Source organism: Zingiber officinale, chromosome 9B, assembly GCF_018446385.1.
Source record: "Zingiber officinale cultivar Zhangliang chromosome 9B, Zo_v1.1, whole genome shotgun sequence".
NCBI lineage: Eukaryota > Viridiplantae > Streptophyta > Magnoliopsida > Zingiberales > Zingiberaceae > Zingiber > Zingiber officinale.
Window position 1 is genome coordinate 104,089,098 of NC_056003.1, and position 18,480 is coordinate 104,107,577.

At 35.8% G+C, this 18,480-nt stretch overlaps 1 long non-coding RNA gene across 6 annotated transcripts; it reads left to right on the forward strand.

The window, feature by feature from the left end:
* The first annotated feature begins 4,335 nt into the window (after positions 1-4,335).
* On the forward strand, positions 4,336-9,485 carry LOC122024042. 6 transcript variants are annotated; one of them, XR_006123296.1, is made up of 4 exons: positions 4,336-4,686; positions 6,500-6,620; positions 6,687-7,378; positions 7,868-9,482. It is a non-coding gene; the product is annotated as an uncharacterized LOC122024042 (long non-coding RNA). The 6 variants fall into 6 exon arrangements; XR_006123292.1 differs by having other exon boundaries at positions 4,336-7,230; positions 7,314-7,378; positions 7,868-9,485; XR_006123293.1 differs by having other exon boundaries at positions 4,336-7,230; positions 7,322-7,378; positions 7,868-9,485.
* The last annotated feature ends 8,995 nt before the right edge of the window (positions 9,486-18,480 follow it).

Here is an 18,480-nt window from a genome sequence, read left to right on the forward strand (position 1 = left end):
AATGTTTACCCTTCTTGCAATTAGTTTGAATTCTCCATTACATTACTCAGATCTTCAAATCTGATTCTTTACATTGCAATTTCATTTACGTTTGAGTTTTTGTAATTTTGGTTTTGATTTCTTGTTTGCAATCCCAACATTATTGACCCTTTGAAAGTAATCTATGTTCTGTTAGGTTTTGTTTGCAATACTGATACTGATAGTTTGTAGGTTTTTATGATTTAGTTAGTAATTCTTTGTTCTACACATTTAATCCTTGCGATGGTGAACAAGTTTGAATGATGAATGCTTAACTTGAGATTTTAATTTTTACTGTGAATGAGAATGTTGAATGCTTGAATGATTTATAACTGTGCATTTGAGTATAAGATACATTAATTGACTCATTTGATTCAATGTGGCATAAGAATCAGAATTTAGTTGATGCTAATTTGTTGAGATGGAAGAGAATCATGATTAGATGAGATTGATTTCCTTTGAGTGAATACTTGAATTTATTAGATGAATTTAATTGAATTGTGAGTTAAATGGAAGTGTTAAGTTGAATTTGTTGATGTAAGGAATTGATTGGAATTAATTATAGAATTAACACACACTCACTAGTTATCCTTGGAAAAATACGACTTGAGACTCCATACTACACGAGTTTTCTTTAGTTAAATGAGTTCCAATCTTTATTAATTTGGATGTGCCACGTGACATGTGAAAAAGGCCAACACCAAATTTTGGCATGCTGAAAAGGAATACTGTGATCAAGATTGTTGTAGGAGTTCAATGAGGCTTAATTTGGTTTTCCACTAATCCAATTGAGATGCACAACTTCAGTGGGCAGTACAACATTTGCAAAGCTCGAATCAAATTTTGGAAGATTTTAGTCTAATCAGTGTGCTCAAGGAGAAGACTTGAGGAATGAATCCAAACCTTAAGTTCCTTTAAATATGGAATTCTGAAACTGAAATTCTGATTTGCATTCAAGAAATATTCTATTGTCCGAGACGGCCAATGTTCTAAGTGTGGGGGAGGGAACTTTTCCTCATAAGGTGATTTAAGTTTGTTTTAGCTTCCAAGTGTGAAATTGAAGTGGAAAAACAGTGAAAAAAAATAGTGACAGTGAAGAAAAAAAAATGGCACATAAAGGGAGTATCAATTGTGAAGATAGAGTATCAAGATTTTTTATTTGTCATCAAATTGAAGAAGGGGTTAGCTTGATACTTTGAAGTGGTAATAACAAATGGTATTCATCTCTTTTCACATCAAAATTGTCAACTCATCAAGTATATTCCTCCAATACTCTTATCTTCTCAATTTTTCATTGAATTCTTTTCTTTTACCTATTTCATTCATTGTCATTATTATTTTTGATTCCATTTCAATTCTTGTTGATAAAATACTTTTGATTCATGTATGCTATGTTTATAGTGGTGGAGAATTAGAAACTAAGCAAGCTTATGGTAGTGAAATGTTGTGAGTGACATTGAGTGAGCTCCACTTATATACAATTTTGAGTGTGAGGGCTAGAATAGGTTAACACCTTATGAGATTGCAACTTGCTTAATTTTTCAATTGGACTGAAATCACCATATCTACTGATTATTGTTTCGATTGTATTCATGATTGTTTGTGATCTTCAAGATGACCTTAGTTAATTACCTTTTACTATCTTCTAGGTATTGCTAGGGAATTTGTGTGGAGATGATTTTAGGTTTTTCTTGACTTGAACGGGATGTCCAAGACTAAGTGTGGGGGATTTGATAACCATGATTTAGCTATATTATTTTGATTCATAATGCATGTTTTTGATGGTATATTCATAGCTTAAACTCACATTTACATTACATTTTGTAATTACATTTGATTTTGGACTTCATTGCAAATTAGTTTATTTTCATGGTTTTTTATACTAATATTTGTTTATTATTTTGTAGGCATCAAAAGGAGCATGGGCTAGATCAAATCATGCCACATTTGGGCTCAAATCTAGGGCTAAATGAGGAGATCAAGCTTTGGATCGATTTGGACCGTCCATTGAAGATTAGAGAGATCTGAGTCATCCGCAAAGCATCTGGTCCATCCTACTTAATGAGGAGCAGATCTGGACTGTAGATGAAGATCGGTACTGTTGGATCGGATTTTAGGTCATCTTTCACCGTTGATTTAGCTCCGAAGCATCCCAGCTGTCCGATCAAATCTGAGGAGATTTAAAAGGCCGCGAGAAGCTACAGTGAAGCTGGGCTTGGCTTCATGATTTCTTCTACAGTGTCATCTTCTTCTTCGCGCGACAGCTCAGTTCCCGTTCCATCTTCCATATCTGAGAGCTGGACTTCTTCATCGTCGACAATCTCCGAGTGAGTGGCGACCAGTGTCCGAGGGCACAGAGAGTGGCAGAGGCGTTCCCAGTCCACAGTTGAGGTTCTGTCCAGTTCGCGATCCAGATTTAGGAGCGTTCGACGATCCGCGATTTCCACCATCACTGGAGCTCGAGAGGCGTTCACAGTAGCTCCGATCTTCTTCCGACTACCATTCCATCCATGACATCCGAATCGATCCGATCAATCAATTTGAGTCCGCAAATTTCACAACTCAACATCTCTGTTCTTCGCGCGTTGATGTGCCAGGCGATTGCAAGCTTGAGAGGCGTTCCCAGGAGCTGTGCAATTCGTCTGTGCTAGCTATGAGCTTGGCTGATTTCCGGAGATTTCCCGAGAAGCGTTCCCAGAGGAGTCATTATGTCATGGCAGTGGGAAGAAACTTAGTTTCTTGATCTGTGGATAAGGAACGTTTACCCTTCTTGCAATTAGTTGAATTCTCCATTACATTGCTCAGATCTTCATATTTGATTCTCTACATTGCAATTTCATTTACGTTTGAGTTTTTGTAATTTTGGTTTTGATTTCTTGTTTGTAATCTCGACATTACTGACCCTTTGAAAGTAATATATGTTCTGTTAGGTTTTGTTTGCAATACTGATACTGATAGTTTGTAGGTTTTTATGATTTAGTTAGTAATTCTTTGTTCTGCACATTTAATCCTTGCGATGGTGAACAAGTTTGAATGATGAATGCTTAACTTGAGATTTAAATTTTTATTGTGAATGAGAATGTTGAATGCTTGAATGATTTATAACTGTGAATTTGAGTATAAGATACATTAATTGACTCATTTGATTCAATGTGGCATAAGAATCAGAATTTAGTTGATGCTAATTTGTTAAGATGGAAGAGAATCATGATTAGATGAGATTGATTTCCTTTGAGTGAATACTTGAATTTATTAGATGAATTTAATTGAATTGTGAGTTAAATGGAAGTGCTAAGTTGAATTTGTTGATGTAAGGAATTGATTGGAATTAATTATAGAATTAACACACACTCATTAGTTATTCTTGGAAAAATACGACTTGGGACTCCATACTACACGAGTTTTCTTTAGTTAAATGAGTTCCAATATTTATTAATTTGGATGTGCCACGTGACATGTGAAAAAGGCCGACACCAAGCTCGGCTCGGCTTGACTCGATTATAGCCCTATTAACTAATCAAGTAAATCCTTAACCTTCTTACTATTTTTTTTATGTTATTGTTTTTATGTTAATTATATATGTTATCTAATTTTGTGTTCTTGCTAAGATTAATAGCAAGAGAATTATTCTAACTTTATGTTTAGGGTTATTCACCCCCTCTAGCCGGTTAACAATGATCCAACAATTGATATCAAAGCCAAACTGCTTTAGAAGGATTAACTGCTAACTAAAGAAGAAGACGATGGTCAGATCTAGCATCTACCTGCCAAAGTTTGAAGGGGAGTTCATGCTTTATAAGCGTAAAATGGAGGTATTATGCTTTTCTCTACCTAACTGTTTTAAATTTTTCCATTATACTTGGATGTCAAAACGTTAAGATGACAAGTTTTTTAAAGTCACGTGATTCACCCCCCCCCCCCTTTCACATGTGCATGGATCCTACAAGTGGTTTCAGAACCCTATTCACTTTAAATTGGTACAACCACCAATTGAGCAAGGAGACACTATGTGAATTTTATTAATAGACTTCGCTACTGTTTACTTCGACAATTATTAATTATGAAGTAATATATGATAATTAACTTCAGTAATAAATTTGGTATAGTAAATATCACTTTAGACTTCATAGGTTAACAAATATGGACCCCACTTTTAATTTTATCTCATATTTTACTTCATATTGTATATTTGATGAAGTATTAAGACATAAAATAAAATTGATATGTCTAAATACTGAAGTAATAATTTTAAACCGGTTAAAATATTTTAATCCTTATAACATTCTTCCCTTGTCTAGGGTTTTAAGTTTCACAAGAAAGGGGTCGGTGACCCATCTGCTAAATAATCACCTCTTTAGCTTCAAGCTCTATCTCCTTGGTCTTCTCTCTTGGAAATCAAAGGCAAGGGCGGAGGGCGACACGGTGAGGGTTGTGCTACTTCGCTCCTTATCATGCTCCTTGTCCTATAGGTGCCATCTCTCCACACCACACTCCTTGTCCTGCCTCTTCTCCTCCAACCTCCGCAGGTCCAAGAGGTCACAACAGTTCTTCCCCTACACTGTGTCAGCTCTCCACTTTGGCGGAAGCACCCCACGTCGCTGCTACGCTTGAGGCGAGGCTTTCCTATAACTTCCATCCACACAGTCTCCACCTCCCTCGTCGAGAGAGGTATGGATAAGAGGAACCAAGCATGGTTGATTCGCCTAGGGTGTTTCTCTCCTTCTTTCTCATGCCGATTTTAAAGAATTGATTTTGATTTTAGTTTTACATTGCAGGAACCCTTTTGTTATTTTTCTTGATGCAAGTTGAATTTTTGCTTGATTTTTCTAGCAGATTTCTTTTGTTTCTAGAGATTGATTCATCAATGCTTTGAACATTTTTTCCTTTTGGTTAATAGTACATCTTATGTTTACCTAATATGTTGATCTTGACTTTTCTTCACTAGTTGGTTGTAGACTCCATTTGATTTCCATCAATTAGGTTGATGGCGTATGATGGATCAAGTTAAATTAGAAATTTGAACATCAGTATTAGATAGTGCATTAGAGGTGCATATTCACTTGTCTATGGAAACTGTAGTTGTAAAAAGGATTAGAAATGCTATATACTTTATTTATCACTACTGATTTAAGGCTTTGTTTATTTATGCTATCTACTTCAATTTCTCTCTTTGCTAGCTCTGGATTTTTCTTCTGTCTCCTTATTATTTTATCATATGGCCAATTATGTCTTGTGCTCTACTTATCTTCAATTATTGGATCTTATATTGAGCTTGCTTTTTACTCAATTAGATATTCATACTACTTTATTTAGTAGAGTTTCCTGACATGTCCATTTTGCCAACAAAAAAAAAAATGTTAAGATGAGTATTTTGGTGGTTGATTTGATATTATGACTCTTCATGAATATCTACAGCAAATGGTTCTTTCACCTTGAATATTTTAAGGTGTGATTAATCATTTTCTTTGTTTTTGCCCTTTTCAACCTGTCCAGTCTTATAATAAACTTGTAGTAAGGCTAACATCTTTTTCCTTAAACTTTGCCCTTGCATTGAAAATTATTGCATTTTAATTTATATATCATGCGAAGGGAATATGTATATATATTTTCATGAAAGCGTTTATCTTATGATGCATTTAGTTGAACAAAAGTGAAAGAGAAAAACATAATTTGCTGCTTTTCAATTTAATTACATTTCTTCTCTCCTAATTCCTCTGTTTCAAGTCAACACAGTATTAAAGGAATTTCATTTGACTCATGATTCCTTTTCATGATATCTAAATAATACACTGATCTTGCAGGTATCTTTTTGAACAAAAGTCTATTACCCAAATATTAACAACAACAACATCTGCCTTGACATTCTATTATTACTACTAAACATGTATATCAAACCAAATGTTATTTATGCATGTCGAGAAATACCTATATGACATTCAAATACCTAGATTTGTAATTGGGGATTGATGAATTTAACTATTTCTTTTCAAATTTTAACTCTAGGTTCGAGAAAGAGGTCACCATAGAATTATTCTAAGGTTATAGATATATTAGGAAAATGACCTCTTCTAGTTGCATGGTTGGTATGCTTTCTAGTGTCATAACTATGCATGATGATTCATTAGTGGTTTATCTAACAACTTTATTTTCATACTTCTATTAATATTTTTAGAACTACTATTTCTAAGGTCATAAATCTTAATACATCCTGATTAATTTATTATTATTTGATTGAAGCAAAATCTCAAACCAAGTTATTAATATTATACTTTTTATATTTCAGTTTGCAGTTTACATGAGGTATGTTGTCTTAAATACTATAGTTGTTCACATGCTATGCTTTGTTCACATGCTTTTGTTTTGATTTACATGGGGTATATTTAGATTTACCATTATTTTGTCATTACCTTATAATTACCTTGTAGTTACCTTTACAAATACTTGAAGAAAGAAAATAGAGCCGAGTATGTTTCATTTGTAGATTTTGGTCATATACCTACATATGGTGTGAGCAAAGAAGACAATAAATTGTCACAACATATTGCTGCTCAGTTTGGAGCATCAAACAGAGATAATATCTACTTCATCCGATACAACACTGGGTAATATTTTAATTTTTTATCAATTCTTACTACATATTAGTCAATGATATATTTTCATTTGTGTAGGTATCATTGGATCTAGATTCTTTTTGTTTTCTTTCGTTTCGACTTTGAGTTTTTTTTAGTCTTTCTGAATTGGTATAATTACCTCTTTAGAAAATTTTCCCGTTGTAATTTCTTTGAATTGCTCAAACTGGTGCAATATAAATCAAGTTTTCTTATCTTTATCATTTCCCACACTACTAATCCAAGACCTAGTTTTGGGATTTCTTTTGTTGCTTATTTTTTGTGTGAAAGATTCTAATGGCCCAAAGCGAAGGCTTCAACACCGCGCATCCTCCACTCTTCGCCAGGGATGACTTCCCGTATTAGAAGAGGAGAATAGAGGTGTACCTCAAGATGGACATCGATAAGTAGTTCTCAATCTAACGTGGGTACCAGGCATCGGTTGACGAAGCAACCAAAGAACCTATTGATTTGGACTAAAGCACTAAACACCCTCCAGTGCAGACTGACAAAGGAGGAACTCAACCGGGTTGACCTATTTGAAAATGCAAAGGAGCTGTTGGACAAGCTAATCAAACAGCACGAGGGCACCAGTGACACGAAGGTAACAAAAAGAGATGTATTATTAAATTCATTATTCAATATCAAAATGTAGGATGCAAAAATGACAACACAACTTCATGCAAGGATCAAAGGCATCCTCAACGGGTTGCACCTCATCTGCCATGAGTTCAAAACTGGGATGTCATAAGGTATGCTCTAAATTCATTTTCCCGAAATGCATTGTGGGCATCTATAGTATATGCCTATAAAGTTTTGAGAAATTTAAATAAACTTAAATTAGATGAATTATTTTGTGAACTAAAACTGCATGAAGAAATTAACACCCAAAGGACCGAGAAAGGTGTAGTTTTCCTTGTAAATTTTACAAAGCATACAAAGAACAAGACCAAGCAAAAGGCAGAATTTGAATCTAACTCAGACTCAGATGCAAAAGAGCAACTGGTGAACATGATAAGGAGAATGTTCACCAAGAAGAAGAAGGATTTCAGCACAAAGGATCTTGATAACCATGATTTTACTACATTATTTTAATTCATAATCCATGTTTTTAATGGTTTATTCATAGCTTAAACTCATGTTTACTCTACATTTCATAAATTGCATGTGATCTTGGACCTAATTACAAATTAGCCTATTATCATGGTATTTGATGCTAATATTTGATTATTATTTTGTAGGCATAAAAAGGGTCATGGACCCGATCAGATCAGACCATATTTGGGCTCAAATCTAGGGCTAAACAAGTCGATCAAGCTTTGGATCGATTTGGACCGTTCATTAAAGATCAGAGAGATCTGAGCCATCCGTCAAGAATCTGGTCCATCCGACCTAATGAGGATCAGATCTCGTCCGTTGATGAAGATCCAGAGATTTTGATCCAGATCTGAGTTCATCCAACCGTTGATCAAGCCTCGAATTGTTCTGGACCGTTGGATCATATTTGAGAAGGATTTAAAAGCCTCGCGAGAAGCTACAGTGAGTTGGACTCGGCGTTTTCGCTATCACTGTTCCTTCTTCTTATTCTCCACGACGCCGAGGTTCCCGTTCTCCATTCCAGATCCGGATGTTAGCATTCTTCATCGGCGGCGATTCCTGAGCTCCGACGTTCACCATCCGAGGACACAAAGAGCGGCAGAGGGTGTTCCCCAGTCCGCGAAGTTGAGTTCTGTCCCAGTTCGCAATCCAGGCAAGAGGCGTTCCCAGATCTGGATTTCCATCAGCCAACGGAGCTCTCGAGGGTGGTTCCCAGAAGCTCCGATCGCATTTCTGTTCTTCATTCCATTAGCAACTCCAACCGATCTGATCAATCGAGTGACGTGCGCAAATCCAGAATTCATGCTCTGTTTCCTTGTGCATTGAGGATTCCACTCGGGTGTGAGCTCGAAGGGCGTTCTCAGAGGCTATGAACATCCGGGTGGATTAGCTGGTAGTTCGAGATTCAAGCCAATTGCCCAAAGGCCGTTCTCAGAGGCAATTCTATAGTGACAGCAGGGAGAAGAAGCTTGCGGCAAGGATCCATGGATAAGGAACGTTTACCTCATTTGCATTTTGCTTTTGAATTGTCCATGAATATGCTCAGATCTAATGATCTGATTTATTTTCTTGCCATTTCGTTTTGTTTGAGTTTAGTTTTTATATGCAATTTTGTTTCTGATTTCTTATTTCTTATTTGCAAGTTTGTTTTCATTTGAATGTTTGCAATGCAAATCATGTTTAGCTACTAACTTAGTTGCAATTTAGACTTTGATTTAAATTAGGTGTTCTGATTCTAACAAGGTTATTGAGTTGCAATTCAAGAATTTAGGAGAACCTTTAGTTCTATTCATTAGATTAGTTGTGAGTGTAATGAAGTTTAATTGTTGGATACTTAATTTGAAATGCTGAATGTTTACCTCTGTTCATTGTCATTGCGAATGAGCTTCTGAGTTTTAGTGTTGATTGTGATTGAGTATAGAAGACTTGGAAATTAAGTTGAGTATTGAAGTGGATTGTGATGGTGAATGCAATGTTGATTTCGGTTTGTAAATGACTTTAGTTTTTTGAGTTTAATGGCTACTGTGAATTTGAATGCTTGAATGTTTTGTTACTGTGAATTTGAATGAAAGGTAAATTAATTGACTCATTTGATTAGATGAAACTTAAAGAGCCGAATTTAAATGTTGACAACTTGATGAGGTAAAGTTTAATCATGTTTAGTTGAGAATGAGTTGTTGGTGCAAGTTGCACCAGAATCACACCTGAGTTTTGATGTTGTCAAAGGTTCAAGTTAAGTCTTGTTATGATCTAACAAGTTGACTGAGTGTGCAGGATGTTTACTCAACCAAGAAAGACCTAGTTAGAGGCTAGGCAGGAGAAATCTTAGCAGATCGTGGAACCCAGGTGCAAGTCCAAGAAGGTCGAGAGGACCTGAAGCTTGGCAGTATGATCGAGAGGTCCGGAGGACCTAAGATCAAGGGAAAAGTCCTGGCGAGCCGATCAGAGCTAAGTGAAAAGTCTAAACTAGATCTGGAGGATCTAAGTTTGGCGGGTAGGTTGAGGTAAACAACTGGAGGAGCGATAGTGAGGTCGAGTTCCAGAAGGGAACAACCCTAGGTCGCTGATCCAACTGAAGAAACTGGGAAGGTTTCCAAGTTGAGATCAAGAACAGTTCTACTATTCTTTTATTACTCATTCATTATTATACTGTGTGCTAACATCTATGTTGCAGGAAGTTTTTGTTCTAACACTGTGCTGCAGGTCAGACTGGATCGGTCGACCGAACCAGCGGTTCAGTCGACCGAACAAAGCATAACAGACAAAATTAGAAAGCAAACAACTCAGACCAGATCAAAGTCAAAGTCCGATCAAAGCTTGATCGGTCGACCGAACAGTAAGATCGGTCGACCGATCCCTGGTGACTCAGCACAGACCAAGTTAACAAACATCGATCAGCAGAAAAGGGAAAAGACTGATCGGTTGACAGAACCGGATGACCGGTCGACCGATCCAATCAAAATTAATTGCAGCATTAATGAGGATCTCAACAGATTTTGACGAACAGGGAAATAGACTGTTCGGTCGACCAAAAAATGGGTTTGGTCGACCGAACCATTCATAAGCATTTACTGCGGTAGATCGAGCCAGCTGCAGTCTTCAGCGAGGAAGGAATGGAGCTGGTTCGATCGACCAAAAAGAGGGATCGGTCGACCGAACCTCCAGTACTCTTATAAATTAAGGCTCGAAGTCAGAGGCTAGGGATAACTTTTCTAATCAATTCTGGTGCTCTTCTGCAAGCTACTCACGTCTACGATTTCAGCAAGGAACTTCATTTGTGCCGACCAAGCTTCGTCTTTCAAATCTTATTGTCGGTATACTTATTTTATATTGCACTTAATTTACATAAGATAGTAGGTGTGTTACTATCTTAACATTCTTGTATCTGTACGATTCGCTTCTTTCCGAGGATTTCGGAAAGAAGGATTTTAGTGCTTTGTCCATCGGTGCGGTCAAGGACTGCGGGCCTTCGAGTAGGAGTCGAGCTAGACTCCGAACGAAGTAAAATACTTTGTCTCCTTTTTATTTTCGCTGCACGACTTTGATTTGAAAGAAAAGAATATTTTTTAAAAGCGTGATATTCATCCCCCTCTATCGCTCCAAACGATCTATCATGAGTTTCCTTCGATTCTATTCTTGTCCTTAGTGATGTAAGAATTTGATTGGAACCAATTCAAGAATGCACGCACGTTTATTAGTTATCCTTGGGAAAATACGACTTGGGACTCCTTGCTACATGTGTTATTTTTTGTTAATTACAATGAGTTTCAATCTTTATTAATTTGATATGCCACGTGACATGCAAAATGACTAACACCAAAATTTTAGCGTCATTGCCGGGGAAATAACTAGTAGTGTGTGTTTGTTTTAGATTGAGCATTGATTGATTTTATTATTACTATCTTTCTTGATTTGATTGCTTATTCTTTTTGTATTTTCATGTGGGCTTGTTCTTGAATTGTTAAGTGTTTTTTAATGTTCATATTTTCATGTGATTGAAACTTTATGCTCTTGAGTCTTTTAATCTTGATTTTTAGAGTGTAGTGAAAAACAGGAGATATCTTTAGCATGGATCCATATTTTTAGAATTTTGGAGGTGGAATGGAGAATCAGTATTTTCAGTCTGAGTATCAATTTTACCCAAATATGGATCAACAAAATAGGTATGAGTCATTTTCAAATGGTTTTAATGTTAATTAGGTGGATAATTCATGTTTCAAGTATGAAAGTGCACAAGGATCATTTATTGAGTCATATCCAGCTTACCAGAATTCATATGGATTTCAAGAGGTTTCAACATCATTTTTATCATATCCTTTTCAACAAAATGACCCTCAGATGGATGAGTCAACATGGAAACTCAAGGAGAATATGCAATAAATGAGTGGAAATCAAGAGCAGCAATTCTCAAGGATACAGAACATATAGAATTAGTTAGATCAGATTGCATTATCCATCAATCAGTTACAAGCACAAAACTTCAGTGGAGAGATGGAAAGTAGTGATTCTGTCAGGCCTGACCCTACTCCCATTTCTTTACAAAAATTTTCTAGCATTATGTGTGGTGATGATGTAGTTGAACATACTTTTGATTCTACTAATGATGTTGCTCTAGATGTTGTGAATGATGCAGGAATTGAAAATTTAATTGTAGAAGATGATTTAAGTGTAGGGGATTGCTTACTGGAAGCATTACCTCAAGAATCACCAAGAATTGAAGATGGAAGTGTAGGGACTTGTGTTATGGAGCCAAGCACCCAAGAATCATTACATGAAATTGAACATTCACCAGAACAAGAGCTTGAGCGATTATTTGATGAAAAGGAGGTAACAATCACCACTCCAGGTAGCTTTCAACATGACAAGGTGAGAATTTCATGTGATTTTTCAGAAAATTTCATAGAGGTACCAATTATTGATTTTATTAGATGTGATTCATTTCTTGATAAATTTTCGACCCACACTAATATTCTCCTATTTTCTTTTCATCCCACGTGTATGGGAGGTTTTGTCTTTTTATGATGTTGTAGGAGAATACAAGCTCCCGGAGTGGATGCTTGAACTGAACCGCCTCCGTCCTCCAGAAAGAATTTTCAAAAGAAAAAGGATGAATAAAAAGAGTTTGAGTGGAACTTTGATTACTCCACTTTCGGGGTGGCTTCTACTTCTTAACCTTCTTCAACCACCGGAAATGAAAGTGGAGTTGGTTCTAATTTAGCTTTCTTTTGCATTTTAATTCATGTCTTGTTAATAAATTCTTTATACATTTCTTTAGTTTCATACTTTGCATTTTGCATTTTACTTACATACTTTACATTTAGTTTAGTATACATAGCATGTCATTTGAATAAAAATTCTCCATGAATTGTTTAGTAATATTTTTAAGATGGTAAAAGTTCCTTAAATTTGATCATCAATTTTAGGTCATTTAACATGATTGGATGCTTTTCTTGCATGATATTGGTTAAAATGGTGGTGGATTCTATTTTAATCAATTGATGCATGATTGCATGACAATTACCTAAAAAAGGACCACTTTAAGCCTAAACACTATTTTATCTTTGTGTGGCATGCACTCATAGCAAATTAAACTCTAGAACTGGATTTGTTTCTTTTCAAAGTCACAATAACATATGTATACATGGAAATGAAGGGCATTTATCATTCTTGCTTCCTCATAATTCCCAATTTCTTTATCCATAATTTTCTTGAAACATTTTCATCAAGTATTCTAATTCTTGAACACTTTACTTTATCTTCATTTCATTGGGATTTTTGGTTGATATTCTTGATGAGTTGGATTGACTAGATGAACAAAGATTGAAGTGTGGAGGAGGTGTTGAGTGTGAGTTTGTAAATGGATGTATTTTCAAATTTTGTCCTTGTTGAAGGAAATATTTCAGGATTTAAATTTTCAATTTTGAATTCAACTAGTTGTACAAATTGGTGATGTGTTTGTGAACAATATGTGTCTGAATTCAAGTTTTCAAGATTGCAGTGTTAAAATGCAAGAAGCAAGATAGAATTGTTGTAGAATTGAGAATTATAACTATTGGATGGTTGGAAAACTGAATAGTGTTGTTGGAGTTGGAATTTTGCAGAGATGTATTTGGAGGTTGAAATCAGAAATGTAGTAAGCAGAATCAAGACAAGAATTTTGAAGTTGATTTTAATACAAAAAGCTTGTTCAAACTTTGTCCAAATTCCAAATTTTGAGTTCCTTTGAATATGAATCTTTGGAGCTAACTTTTTGAATTTCTGTGAATATGATGATATGAGGTTTTGAAACTGAATTCTGTTGCAATCGTTTACATTTACCATATTTCTGAAACTGAAGTATCAATTTTGAATGTTGTGTGCCAATTTCTATGGAATTTCTGTACAAAGACAACTCCTCAATATGAGTTTCAAATAAATGTTTCGGAATTGTTTTGTTGAAAAGGAGTTCGAGAACTCCAAGGGAGCAACCAAGACATTAGAATTCCAAGACATTAAAATATGGCAAATTGTGAACAAAAAGTCTGCACTACGATGCTGGATTAGCATTTTTTATACACTAGATTTCTAGAATTCTGAAGTGGAACCTGATTTAGTGTTGGATCTTTATGTGGTTGTTGATCAAAAACAACTGGAATTTAATTTCCAGCCATAGGCAGTGTTGAATTCTAAACAATCTGCCTATACAAGTTCTGTATCATTGCTGGTTTAAGATGTTTTTGCTGGAGTGTTGTCATAAAGTTTCAAAGGTTATTGAAAACACAGTGGCAAGGAGCAGTATCAAGAAAAGGAGAAGATCTGGTGAAGTTTTTAAGTGTGAAGAAACAAATGGTATTCTTGCATCAAATTACTGAAAAATGTAGGTGGCTATAAGAACTGGAATATACGGTTAATAAAGCTAGAATTTGAAGATTCTGTTCAGATGTGCAGTATCAGATATGTGCAGTAGAGAAATAGTTTAGAAGCTAGAGGAATAACATGTATTGAAGCTGAAATTTGGGTACACTAGTTGGTGCCACTTGTGTGCCAACTTACTCTTTAAAATCTGATCATCATGTTCCAAAATTGATGCTATGGTGCGCTTCAATATTTACAAGGGAATAATGGTGATGAAGGTAGGTTTACTGAATCTGATTTGCTGAGTAAGAATGCTGATGGAATTAGAAGCTTTTGTACGTGTCGTTCATTTGGTAATCTTGAATTGAAATTGAATTTTGGAGCCTTGGGCAGCTACAAACTTCTGAATTCTTGCAAATGTTAAATTCTGAATTGCTGAAATATTGAAAATTCATAGAAACTGAATTTAGGAATATTTTTGCTGATAGTTGCAGGAAGATGCTAATTAGAGCTCTTGGCTGCTGGAAATTGTGTAAATTCTAGAACTTGTTAGTGCATTATAGTTTTGAATTATGTTGAGAGCTTGGCAATCTCTGACCAGTAAACAATCTGAATTCACTCTTCTACATTTCAGTGCTAATTAATATCTTCATGACCTAAGCTGAATTCACTTTGAATTTAGGAAACTGAATTCTGTATTATTTCTGAAATTGGATTTCTTGAACCTGGAATTCAAAAATCAAAGTTAGCCTTGAAGTGAGCTGTTGGATTTGTTGAGAGTTAGCCGAGATATCAGAATTACTGGTATTCTGATACAAGAAGTGAAAATTGAAATCTGAAATCCAGAATTCTGGAGCAGTTGCTGGAAGCTGATTTTGAAAAGAAAGGAAATGCAGGAGTGTTTGTTCTTCAGCAGAACTGATCAGTTCAGTGCCACAAACAGTAAAGAGCAGACAGAGATAAATTTCAAGTCCATTTAAGAAGCATATTAGAAAGTATTACAAGTTTTAGATGGCATTGTAGAAGCTGAAACAGATATGGAAGGCTGCTGAATTTGAGCTGCACACTACTACAGCTTGGATTTCAGAAACATTTTGTGTGCCAAATCTCAGTTATAAACTTCTAATTAATAAGAGGTCCAACTGAAGTTGATGAACTTCCATTACCATTTGTTTTGGAACCTGATGTAGCTATGATGTAGATTTAAGGAGCATGCTTTCAGAAAAGCAACATGGTGTTGCTTTAGGTGCAGGAATGAAGGGAATTGGCACATCACACTACTTGCTGATGCTAATGGGATTTAAGTTGCATCAAACAGTTCATTTCTAACCACTAAAACCTTGTACTTTTTCGCTGAAATTGTTGCAGAAGTAAAGAAATTCTGTAGAATGAAGGAAGACAAAGAAAGTGGCAAGGAAAGTATCAAGTAAGTGGATAACATGTTGTGTTTCATTGCCTGAGACGGCCAAGTTTTAAGTGTGGGGGAGGGAACTCTTCTTGGCAAATTGATGTGAGATTGTTTTAGTTTCAAAATACTGAAATTGAAGTGCAAAAACAGTGAAGAAGAAAGGAAAAATAGTGGCTAAACAAAAGAGTATCAAGTGTGGAGATAGAGTATCAAAATTTTTGGATAGCCATCAAATTGAAAGGGAGTTTAGCTTGATCTTTTGTATTGATAATGACAAATGGTTTTCATCTCTTTTTACATCAAAATGGTCAACTCATCAAGTATATTCCTCCAATTCTCTCATCTCCTCAATTTTTTCATTGAATTCTTTTCTTTTGCCTATTTCATTCACTTGTATTGTTCTTCTTGCTTTCATCTCAATTCTTGACGTTAAATCCTTTTGATTCATGTATGCTATGTTTATAGTGGTGGAGAATTAGAAAATAAGCAAGCTTATGGTAGTGAAATGTTGTGAGTTGCATTGAGTGGACTCCACTTATACATGCTTGAGTGTGAGAGATAGAATAGGTAAATACCTTGTGAGATTACAACTTGCTTAATTTTTCAATTGGATTGAAACTACCATACTTACTGATTATTGTTTGGATTGTATTCATGATTGTTTGTGATCATTAGATGATCTTAGTTAATTACTTCTTACCATCTTTTAGATATTGCTAGGGAATTTGTGTGGAGATGATTTTTAGTTTTCTTGACTTGAACGGGACGTCCAAGACTAAATGTGGGGAATTTGATAACCATGATTTTGCTACATTATTTTAATTCATAATGCATGTTTTTAATGATTTATTCATAGCTTAAACTCATGTTTACTCTACATTTCATAAATTACATGTGATCTTGGACCTAATTGCAAATTAGCCTATTATCAAGGTATTTGATGCTAATATTTGATTATTATTTTGTATGCATCAAAAGGGTCATGGACCCGATCAGATCAGACCACATTTGGGCTCAAATCCAAGGCTAAACAAGTCGATCAAGCTTTGGATCAATTTGGACCGTTCATTGAATATCAGAGAGATCTGAGCCATCCGTCAAGAATCTGGTCCATCCGACCTAATGAGGAGCAGATCTCGTCCGTTGATGAAGATTCAGAGGTTTTGATCCAGATCTGAGTTCATCCAATCGTTGATCAATCCCCGAATTGTTCTGGACCGTTGGATCATATTTGAGGAGGATTTAAAAGCCTCGTGAGAAGCTACAGTGACTTGGACTCGACGTTTTCGCTATCACTGTTCTTTCTTCTTATTCTCCACGACGTCGAGGTTCCCATTCTCCATTCCAGATCCGGATGCTAGCATTCTTCATCGGTGGTGATTCCTGAGCTCCGGCGTTCACCGGCCGAGGACACAGAGAGCGGCAGAGGGTGTTCCCCAGTCCGCGAAGTTGAGTTCTATCCCGGTTCGCAATCCAGGCAAGAGGCGTTCCCAGATCTGGATTTCCATCAGCCAACGGAGCTCTCGAGGGCGGTTCCCAGAAGCTCCGATCGCATTTCTGTTCTTCATTCCATCAGCGACTCCAACCGATCTGATCAATCGAGTGGCGTGCGCAAATCCAGAATTCATGCTCTGTTTCCTTGTGCATTGAGGATTCCACTCGGGTGTGAGCTCGAAGGGCGTTCTCAGAGGCTATGAACATCCGGGTGAATTAGCTGGTAGTTCGAGATTCAAGCCAATTGCCCAAAGGGCATTCTCAGAGGCAATTCTGTAGTGACAACAGGGAGAAGAAGCTTGCGGCAAAGATCTATGGATAAGGAACGTTTACCTCACTTGCATTTTGCTTTTGAATTGTCCATGAATATGCTCAGATCTAATGATCTGATTTATTTTCTTGCCATTTCGTTTTGTTTGAGTTTAGTTTTTTTTATGCAATTCTGTTTCTGATTTCTTATTTCTTATTTGCAAGTTTGTTTTCATTTGAACGTTTGCAATGCAAACCATGTTTAGCTTAAATTAGGTGTTCTGATTCTAACAAGGTTGTTGAGTTGCAATTCAAGAATTTAGGAGAACCTTTAGTTCTATTCATTATATTAGTTGTGAGTGTAATGAAGTTTAATTGTTGGATACTTAATTTGAAATGTTGAATGTTTACCTCTATTCATTGTCATTGTGAATGAGCTTTTGAGTTTTAGTGTTGATTGTGATTGAGTATAGAAGACTTGGAAATTAAGTTGAGTATTGAAATGGATTGTGATGGTGAATGCAATGTTGATTTCGATTTGTAAATGACTTTAGTTTTTGAGTTTAATGGCTACTGTGAATCTGAATGCTTGAATGTTTTGTTACTGTGAATTTGAATGGAAGGTTAATTAATTGACTCATTTGATTAGATGAAACTTAAAGATCCGAATTTAAATGTTGACAACTTGATGAGGTAAAGTTTAATCATGTTTAGTTGAGAATGAGTTTCCTTCGATTCTATTCTTGTCCTTAGTGATGTAAGAATTTGATTGGAACCAATTCTAGAATGCACGCACGTTTATTAGTTATCCTTGGAAAAATACGACTTGAGACTCCTTACTACACGTGTTATTTTTTGTTAATTACAATGAGTTTCAATCTTTATTAAATTAGATGAATTATTTTATGAACTAGAACTGCATGAAGAAATTAACACCCAAAGGACCGAGAAAGGTGTAGTTTTCCTTGTAAATTCTACAAAGCATACAAAGAACAAGACCAAGCAAAAGGTAGAATTTGAATCTGACTCAGACTCAGATGCAAAAGAGCAACTGGTGAACATGATAAGGAGAATGTTCACCAAGAAGAAGGATTTCAGCACAAAGGACCTTCAAAAGATGATCAAGCCCAACATCAGCAAGTCAAGCTTCACCTGCTTCGGATGCAACAAAAAGGGCCACTACAAGCACGAGTGTTTGAACATCAAGGAAGATAAACCCAAGAACTTCAAGAAAAAGAAGGCGCTCAAAGTGACTTGAGATGAGTCATCTTC